Below are 10,488 nucleotides of genomic sequence, written 5' to 3'. Positions count from 1 at the left end.
ATGCTAAAACCGAGTTACCCTTACCTTCGTGAGTAGAAGTTGGGCATGGAAGTTGTGAACCTAGAACAAGGAAACACAATCATCAACACAAGCTTCACTAGAAGCAACACGAACTAACAATACTAATCGAAATCGTAAAGAAAGCCTCTAAAGCTTCAGAGTTCCTATTTAGGCACAATTTGACAACAGAGACTTCGTTCGCTAAAACGAGCATAACTCGAGCTACAAAACTCGGAATGACACGAAACCAGCGCCAAAATTTCGACAATTGGAAGAGCTACGCAATGGCATAGGTCATACAGACTCAAAAATTATTTTTGGACACGGTACCCTAAGCAATAGGTTTCGACCACTCTCAAAAATAGGGTTCCCGAACTTTTTCTTCGATCTAAATCGATTCCTAGGTATTCTTAGGCGATATCTAGGCCAGGGAAACTCTCAGAAAAATTATCGGATCGAAAACTGTCGCAGGGGTATTTTGGTCAATATTTTTAGCTCGGAAACTCAAAATCAGAATTTCGAAAAACAAATTAGATGGGGTCGACACCAACGACGATTATGACGACTAATCCTACTAACGCTAAGCTCAGTCGAGAGTTTTAAGCCCAAAGGACGAAACTTTAGCCAAAAATGGGTATTTCCTACAGAAATGAATTCCGACGGCATTTCGGCGAGATTCAGCGAAACGTAATCCGCTAAACATGCTCAGGGGCACGCATGGAATAAGTTTAGACAGAGAAATCGAGTTATTCGGACAGTTTTACAAAAAGCTCAAAACTTGGAGCACAGAAAGACATAACAAAAAGCGACGGAATTTAAGATCAGAAGAAAAAAATAACATCAGTACCTCGAGGCCTACGCGTAGCAACGAACAGAACGACGATCGGTCAAGAACCGGAAAAAATCAAATCTCCTCCTTCCTCCTTGCAACCCCACGGCCGTGTGATAGTCCTTAGACTTTGTTAGGTTACTAATGTGACTCCTCAGTTGAGAAATTGGGGCGTTACAATTCGCACAGAAGCCTTTGACGGTGGCGATTCGCATATAATCATAACCGTTGATGCAGATCTAATGGTGATTATTAAGTGCTCTCATCTCTCACCATAAACTACTTCTCTCATCTGATACGTTCCCTATATATATATATATATATATATATATATATATATATATATATATATATATATATATATATATATATAACTACAAGCTTGTTTGTTTTTATGAAGGCACTTATATTCCTAATGGTAATAATACTCATTATGTGTATTAAAGGGGTGGATGAACAACAACTTAAAGTATAAGATCTTATCCAAGATGATTGCAGATATAATGGTTATACTCATCTCCACAGTGGCATCAAAGTCTACATTAAGTGCAAGAGGGCGAGTCATTGATGAATTTCATTCTAAAGTCGAAGCACTCATTTGTGGAGGAGATTGGTTGCGTCATAAGTATAGTCTATTGAAGAAGTCACTTTTTATAAGTTTTTTCTTATCTCTAACATAACTATTATCAAAATATTTTTCAGTGACATTATTTTCTTACTTTGAAGTTGGGTGAAGTTCTTATGCCATTTTAATTTTTTTTTGTTGGGACTGTTTAGGAAGGATCTGATGTTTGGCTCAGTTTTTTAGTACTCGTATGTGATATTTTTTGTTGACATCTTTTCTTATTATGAGTGCACTTTGTTGTACTCCAATCATTGAAGAGTTAATTGAATTACTCAGATTTGATGTCATTTTGATTGTTTATAATGGTGCATTATGATACCATTTTAAGTACTGAGATCCCTGAAGAATTCTTGTTGTAATGATGCACTTGGGTTGTTTTTGAGTAATTTAAGTTATTATTTTCAACAACACTTTATAATAGTGCATTTTAACTACTTTAGAGTAATTGAGTTAGTTTGGCCTGATCTTACCTAACTTATCTCACCCCCTAACTATTCCTTATTCTACCATCTCCTACCACTTGAAATAGAGAGTGAAAGAAACAATTTTCCATTAGATGGTGGATGATGTAGCATTAAAGAGTTAGAGAGCAAAATGAGATAAAAAGAGATGAGGGTGTAGAATGAAGTGAGAAAATAGAGGGTTCATTTAAAATAGGGGTATTTTGGGGAAAAGAGGATTCAATGTGTGTAAAAAGTATTTCAGGGGTGTGTAAAAATTAGTATTCCCTAAAGTAGATTGAATATATTTTTTTTTCCGTCAAAGATAGTACTTCTCAATTCTCATTCCCCACTTGTTAAGTGAGTGTCCAGACTGGGCTCTTCTGTTTTTTTGGTTATCTTGTACAAAGCCCAAGTTAGGGACACATTGTTTCTCAACCAATCTTTCTTTGGGCCGCATAAAAAAAATATTCAACCATTTCAGTAGCAGAACTTGACCTAATATTTGCACACGCCTCCTATAAATATCACCCCCAGAACCCTAACAAACACAATCCTTCACCAATAAACAGTGGCTCCAGCGTTATGCTCTATGTTACATAGATTGTCTCTTTTTTCTTCACTCATCTCTCAGTTTCTGTATTGTGTTTTGTTTCTCTATTCCAGTTTTGATTCTTGGTTCATTCCCTGTGAGGAGGATCTCCCAAATATAGATAGGAAGTGCCGTATGACACTTTAAACGCAGCGCCGATTCAAAGAACTGATCTCATCCACCGATAGCAGTACACTCTTAGTGAGTTACTGTTATCGGTCGGGATCTTTCTTTTTCGGCGCTGCGTGTGTGATTTGGAACGGGTCGCTGAGGGTTATTTTTTTAAATTTTCGTAATCTGTTAGTTTTGTTTAGTTCCATATTTTTTTATGGTCCGATGCCACGTCGATGGTAGCTAAATAGCAGTGACCAACGATGCTATGATTGGACCAAGAACAAGAGTGAATTTCACTTGTTTCGCATCCTGATAGGAACCTGCAGATCTCATATATTCATGATCTTCGGAGCCGATTTATGCGATTACATTTCAATTCTTTTTTAATCAAAATATTAATTTGTTTTTTGTTTTTGAGATTATGCTTTTTTTGGGTTATTAGTGTGATTTCTAGCATTGAAGCCTATGAGGATTAGATTGAATTGGAATTACCGTCTGAATTTATTGATGTGAAATTCTGGCTTTCTGAGGCTCACTGTTGGAAATATGTCTTATTATCGTGAACAAGTTTTCTTTTTGTTTTGTTTGACACATTAGAATGTTTTATTACGCTTAGGAATTTCCAATTTTTCTTGTGTGTTTATTTATTCTGGTTTACTAATTATTGATCATGAATTGATACTATTTTTCAAAAGTTAGCTTTATATAGTATTTCGTATAGAAACTTCTAATTATTTCGTTTTATGTAGCTACTCTCTCGGATCAGTAGTTTCATATATCAAATTTATAGCATTGTAGGTTAAAAGTTAAAACTGTGCTTATTACAGTTTACTTTACCTGGTGAATTTAGTGTGTATGATTTTAATATGCAACAATTCTTATATAAGAGTTTTTTTTTTGGGTGACTATTCTTTTGAAAACAATTGCTTAAGGGAACAAAAAGAAAGCCAAGCTCCGCCTACTGCCTAAGGAACATTGATGATTTATTATTTCTATTATGTTGTTTAGATGTATTCTATTTTCATGTACAATAAAAACACCACAATGATTTATTGGTTATAGATTATTCCATTGCAAGTTGTAAGTCTCCAAAATCTATTTTTATATATGTAAAATTCATTTTTCAGAATTTTTTATTATTTATGTTCTTGTTAGAGTTGATTGCACTTGTTTTCTGCAATGAATTTGTCTGAGTCATCGAAAATTGATAGTGGAAGAGGGTTTCTTTAGGGATTTAAGGGAGTGGAGGACGGACGCGTGGTGGTCTTCTTCTTCCTAGATACATTTGTTTCTAGGTTTTATTTTCATTCATGAAATGAAGAGCTTTCTTGGTTAAATTTGAACAAGATGAAGAACTTGATTGAAGGATGTATGAAGAAGATGAATAAATGGATGAATATTTTTGGATTTTTCAGAAATTATTTTTGGATTTTTCAGAAATCATTATTTTTATAATGGATTATTGACATGGGATGAAAATTATTGATTGAGTGTAACGTTTGGGATAAAAAAAGTGATTTTTTGAAGTTAAGGTACATTAATTGCACATTCATGTTAAATGTGGAACCAAAAGTGCAATTATGCAATTAAAGTTACTATCCTATTTAGTCTTACATAAAATGGGGTCAGGCAGATCCATTAGAGGCACAAGTTAGCGGCTCGAGGGTCATCAACTACGACCAACATGTGAGGATGCATCTTGATTGCTGACAACGGAAGAACATGAATCACTAATTGCTCATTCATGTTAAATGTGGAACCAAAAGTGCAATTATGCAATAAAAGTTACTATCCTATTCAGTCTTACATAAAATGGGGTCAGGTAGATCCATTAGAGGCACAAGTTAGTGGCTTGAGGGTCATCAACTACGACGAACAGAGTACGATATGGGAGTGAGGTTGAGATTGATTCGAAGGGGTTTGCAGAACGAGATGTGAGGATGCAATCTTGATCGCTGACAACGGAAGAACATGAATCACAATCAGTGTGTTAATTATTTGGTTTAAAAGCACATTTAGTCCCCCACGAATTCGAGTCGTGCAAAAGTAGTCCCTAAACAATTTTATTAGCACTCTCAGTCCCCCACGTTATCTTCCGTTAACACTGTTAGTCCTTCACCCCTTTTCCGTCAGAAATCTAACAGAACTCTCCTAAGTGGCATATTTTTAATGACATGGACACCTAGTATGAGTGAGATGATTTTAAAGGTTGAACATGTGAGGAGGAGCATCTGATCATCTTTCTCATCTCAATCTTAAAACAACAAAGTTTCTCTTCCCAAATCTGGGAATCTGAAAAACTAAAATTAAAGAAAAAAAAAACTAATTTCTATCTCCTCCTCTTCTTCACCCACCTTTGTCCCATCTCATCTCATCCTCTTAAAGCAGACAATCAACATCAAACCACACACGTGTTTCAGCTACGGAGACCCAGATGGGGAAAAAATTTGAAGTCTTCAGCTACTGCTATGTGCTATTCAACCCCAAAGTCATTAATTGAGCACCTTTTCCTCTTCTAGGACACCGTTTGGTTCTGAAATTAGGAAGAGACAAGATGCAAGTTCTAATTTTTCATCACTGTTACAACATGAGTTTTGTGTTTCATGCTTAATTTATTCCCTTGTCTAGGGTGATTTGCCGTTTGTTCTGCAATTGGGAAGAGACAAGATGCAAGTTCCAATCGAACAACATCTTAACCAAACTCAAAAATTTACCCAAGTTTCTCTTTCTCTTCCTCAATCTGCCTCTCGGTCTGTCTCTTTCTGTTGATGATGATTAAAGTTTGAATTTTTGAAAATTTTCCAGATCTGTCTTAAGTTTGTCTCTTTCTGATTCCATATCTGCCTCTCGTTGATGATGATCTTTTCTCGTTCTGGAGGAAGAAGAAAGTTGAAGATGAAGATGAATTAAGATGAAGAATAGACAAAGTTCTGGAGGTGAGGCACTTCTGGAAAATAAAAAATGAAGAAAAGAGATGGTTTAGGAGAATTTGTCGGTTTTGAAATATGTTTTATTTTATTAAATTTTGCAACAAATCTTTCTAGTCTCTTTTGGGGAGATTTTAAACAATTTTTTTTTGTTTTAAATGATGATGCACGTCCATGTGCAACATTCTTCTCTCTCCTACTAATCTATTTCTCTCTCTTCCAAGTCATTTAAAAAGCCCACACATGAAAAAATCGTTTGAAATCTAACAGAAGGACTGAGTGTGGTAACAGAGGATAAAGTGGGGGACTACGAATGCTAATAAAATTATTTAGGGACTACTTTTGCACGATTCGAATTTGTGGGGGACCAAATGAGCTTTTAAGCCTAATTATTTATTAGAATCGGATTAAAATGGCTTAGAGGTAGAAGAGGTTTTGTAGGCGTCATCAACGATTACCATCTCAGCTAACAATTGAGGTGGTTGAAGGATGCCAGGGGCGGAGAAAGAAATAATGTATTGTTATCATCGTCGGTTTGGTAGTGGTGTTCATGAGTATTTAGGTAAATCTTGTAGGTGGGTCGAAGATAAATGGAGGGAAGGGAGGGGTTGCAAACCATGTAACACATTGTGGTTTAATGTCAGCGTTTGAGAAGATTATAAAATTTCTAGAGATGGTAAGGAGAAGAATGGTCAAGTTGACACACGTCTGAGAAGATTAGAAATATTTTTGTGATGGTAAGGAGATGAAAGGTCAAGTTAACACCTCATGAAATTCTGATGTGGCAAATGTAACCTTGAATCACTACCTTGATAAGTTTACTGATCAGTCAGTTTTTCAAAACATTGAACTTGTGAAAGTGTGCAATTCCAATAACAGTTTTTCCGCTGGTAATAAGGCAGGTCAAAGGACCAACAATTTTTATCGTCAGTGATAAGGCGAAAACTCGTCGCGCCAACAAAAACTTTTCCGCCAACTTACCGATGATTATGGTCTACTAGTATGACAATGATTTCCTTCAATAACATGGTGGCAACTGCTCCTAGCAAAAATAAAAATTGACCATCAACTTACTAATATAAACACATATCAGTATATAAGGATGGATGATGGTGAAAAGGGAGAGCTTGGTTAGAGAAAATGACCATTGGATTGTAAAAACCAATGTGGAAACTAGGAGAACCAACATAAAGCGAGTCTGGGTGGCAATAATGTGAGGTGAAGAGAGGAATGAGGGAGCACTATGGCTAGTGGTTGAAGATTGTGGAGGCACAAAACTTCAGTGGCACAACTTGGTTGAAGAGGGAGCAGGATGAGGAAATAAACCTATGACTTTAACACCCCGCCAAAGAGCGAGCCTCACCTCCATTAATGGACGGAAACGTAGAGCTTCTCAAACTCAAATGGCATATGACATTTGTTTTTTAAATTTAAATAGGCTTAAATAAGTTTTTCGTCCCTAACCTTTACCAAATACTTGGTTTTGGTCCCTCGCCGGAGTAAAGGTGGGTTTTAATCCTTAACCTTTGTTAAAAGGTTTGGTTTTGGTCCCTCCGGAGCTCTAGGTCAATGCCGGAGCTCCGGTGGCCCATGTGGCATGGCCACGTATGATTAATGAGGTGACGTGGAATTTAATTTTTTCATTTAAATTAAAAAAACCTAATTAATTTTTAAAAAAGAAATAACAAAATAAAATAAAAAAGGAAATAACAAATCATTACCGTGAAAAAATAACAAATCATTAGATCATTGAATCACACTTTCTTCATCAGGTCTGAAAAAATATCTTCATCTCCATCTCCCCCTTCATCCCTTTTATCTGAGGCTTAAATATGTTGGAAGTCCCTCTAAAATAGGGGTGCTTTGGTTAAGGTCCCTACAAATTTTTTTGGGTGGAATAAGCCCCTAATGTGAAAATAATATATGGTGATAAGCCCCTGCCGTGAGGTTCCGTTTAATTTCTGATGATTCTGTAAACGGCGTTGGCGTGGATTATATTTTGTGAAAATTATTCAATTAAAGAGGGTGCCACGTAAGTAAATGAGGGATCAAAAAATAAAAATAAAATGAAAATCCAAAGTAAAAAACACAAGTATGTTTGGGAATTTTACTTGAGTTTTTTACTTGGGTTTTTATTTTTTCAACCCTAATTTACTTACGTGGCACCCTCTTTAATTGAATAATTTTCACAAAATATAATCCACGTCAGCGTCGTTTGCAGAATCATGAGAAATTAAACGGAACCTCACGGCAGGGGTTTATCACTATATATTATTTTCACATTAGGGGCTTATTCCACCCAAAAAAAATTGTAGGGGCCTTAACCAAAAGACCCCTATTTTAGAGGGACCTCCAACATATTTAAGCCTTTATCTGATATCAAACTACCAACAAATCATAACAATAACTATGCAAAATTCAAAGCCACCTTCGTCCACCCACCCAAAATCTGTACAATCACTAACTCTAAACCCACTCCAAATTAAATAATAAACCCCCAATTTGAATCTGTCCATCTTCAAACTCCATTTCTCCACCGTCTTCACCATCAACACAGTCCTCCTCCATCTTTTTCATTCTGATCCCAAATGCTTTGAAGGTCACACCTTTCCTCCTTCAACCCTTCAATTCTTCAAATCCCAACTCAAATGCATCCAAACCCTTCCAAGGCGCCATTCCCTCGATCACCCAAACCATATGCAACCAGAACGCCCCACCGTGACACCACCAGATCGAGTCTGTTCTCTATTTTCTCCTTTTCTCTGTTCTGCTCTTTGATTTTCTGGGCTTTTGCTTAAGCTCGATGGCCATGTTGGTGAAACAAGGTGGCTTTAGTGAGAAAGGTGATGTCTTTCTGGCGGAGGAGGCGTTGGGTTGGGGAAGTCGCTTTCTGGAGGGCTGGTGGTGGCTTTGTTGATGATGGTAGGTGAATGAACGAAGGAGAAAACGATGTAGCTTTTCATATTATTTGGGGGTGGCAAATTCATTATTGTTTTGATGTAGCTTTCACCTTGATTCAAGTTTGTTTCAATTCAGTTGTGTTGTATTGAGAATTCGTACTGCTTGATTCAATTCAGTTCTAGCACTTTTTCCATGTATTATGCTTGATTCAATTCGATTTGGTTGAAGGAAGGGGAAAAATTGGTTTTTGTTTATGAAATTTCTTTTGTTTCTTGTTGTTTTTGGATTTCTTGAAGCTTTTTTATTTGTTTCCAGATCTTGTGTTGTTGATTCATTCGAGATGAATATGGAGGAAGATTAGATATTAATGATTTAATTAAAATTAAGATAAGTAAGTTAATATTTTTTTATTTTTTAGAATTTTAGACAATTTCATTTTTTAATAATTATTTAGGTTTTATTAATTTAAATGAAAGAAATTCCACGTCAGCTCATAATCCCACGTGGGGGACAAAAACCAAATCTTTTGACAAAGGTTAGGGACTAAAACCCACCTTTACTCCGGTGAGGGACCAAAACCAAGTATTTAGTAAAGGTTAGGGACGAAAAACTTATTTAAGCCATTTAAATATTACTAGGACTTATTTAAGAAGATATAGAATAATAAAAGAAGTGGGTATAAGTTGTTAAAATGGTTTGAACAACAATAGAAAAAATTCCAACTTAAACTTCATTTGTTTTGATATATTTGACTGGTTTTGATAGGAAATTCCATGTTTAATTGTTTGGTTCAATAATGAAAATAAGTGGGACAAGAAAACAGCCCAAAACAAAGTGCATTGTTAGGAACCACTCCTATTGTGCGAGGAAAATGACCAACCCGCGAAGCAAAGGAGGAAGATGACAATACAATGGACGTTTATACTATTCTTTATTGTGTCAAGCATATTTTGATAAAAAAAATCAAAAAATAGTTTATCTATGGTGGAAGGGAACAATACTGTGGAGGATTATTGTAAGACCCCGAAATAAAAAACTAGATTAATTATTTATTTTCGTTATATTAAGTGATTGAGTGTTTGTATTCTATTATTTTATGTTATTCTCCTGACTCGAATCCTATTGTGAGTCATGAATATTATTTTATGATAATTAAGTTCGGAGTATGACTAAGGATAACACTTTAGTCAGCTTGAGTGATAGCACGAGTCATATTCGCACCCAACTAAGGTCGAGAGTGTCCGAAAAAGGTTATATCCCCTCCTAGAGCACTATTTAAGAGAATTTTAGATTTGACGGAAAAATAGGAACCTTATGGTATTTTTCCCATGACCAGTGTTTCGTTATGAAACTATGGATTATACGCACGTTAGGTTTTGCTTCTCGGAAGCTCGTCATAGCTAGACTTTATCTTCTCGAGGACTTTAATTAAGACCCTGATTGAAGAGTTTTTCTATTCGGAGCTTCTAATGATGTTTTCCTCAGCCTCATTTCTTTCGACGTTTTTTATCTTTTTCCGGAAGAAAGTTTCTCGTCGAATACAAAAAGTAGTTTTTTCGGCGTAAATCGACCCATACTATGTTTGAGACGTTTTCTTCATTTAAATGAGCCTCAAAATAAGTTTTGGCATTCTGTCGCCGAATACTTACTTAAAATCAGCAAATAAAAGTACCGAAACGACCGGACCCGCAAAATCATTTTTTTTTCTTCTTTTCCCTTCTCTTATAAAAGGAGAAAATCACGATATATCTTCATTTGTGCATGTTGTGGCCGTGAGCATGGTGGGGGAGAGCTTGAGCCCGAGCTTCCGATTCTTGCCCGATCGTCCTGATTTCTGAAGCTTCGCGTAGATACAGAGGTAAGGATGCTTAATCTTACTTCTATTTCTCCTTTCTGTTGGATTATTCCATGTCTTTCAGTGCTCAAAGTCTGGAGCAAAATGTCAAAATGTCTGATAGCTTTGATTTTTCTTTCCAAATACCTTCCATACTAACCCAACACGTTATATTCATGATCTGTGCGCTTGGATTTTCACCGAGTCGTCGTAGATCTAAAATCTG

The 10,488-nt window shown here is 36.0% G+C and overlaps 3 non-coding genes across 3 annotated transcripts; all 3 read left to right on the top strand.

Annotated features, from left to right (window-relative positions):
- Positions 1 to 2,577: 2,577 nt before the first annotated feature.
- LOC130734914 (small nucleolar RNA Z112) lies at positions 2,578 to 2,762 on the top strand. Its single transcript, XR_009018249.1, has one exon. It is a non-coding gene; the product is annotated as a small nucleolar RNA Z112 (small nucleolar RNA).
- Positions 2,763 to 2,816: 54 nt separating this feature from the next.
- Positions 2,817 to 2,973, top strand: LOC130734943 (small nucleolar RNA snoR2/U65). The gene has a single exon (XR_009018276.1). It is a non-coding gene; the product is annotated as a small nucleolar RNA snoR2/U65 (small nucleolar RNA).
- An 86-nt stretch (positions 2,974 to 3,059) lies between these two features.
- Positions 3,060 to 3,137, top strand: LOC130734929 (small nucleolar RNA snoR77Y). Its single transcript, XR_009018263.1, has one exon. It is a non-coding gene; the product is annotated as a small nucleolar RNA snoR77Y (small nucleolar RNA).
- The last annotated feature ends 7,351 nt before the right edge of the window (positions 3,138 to 10,488 follow it).

The sequence above is a fragment of the Lotus japonicus genome, chromosome 1 (assembly GCF_012489685.1).
Source record: "Lotus japonicus ecotype B-129 chromosome 1, LjGifu_v1.2".
In the NCBI taxonomy this organism is placed as follows: Eukaryota; Viridiplantae; Streptophyta; class Magnoliopsida; order Fabales; family Fabaceae; genus Lotus; species Lotus japonicus.
Note: the sequence above shows the minus strand (reverse complement) of the source record. Positions and strands in the feature narration are given on the sequence as shown.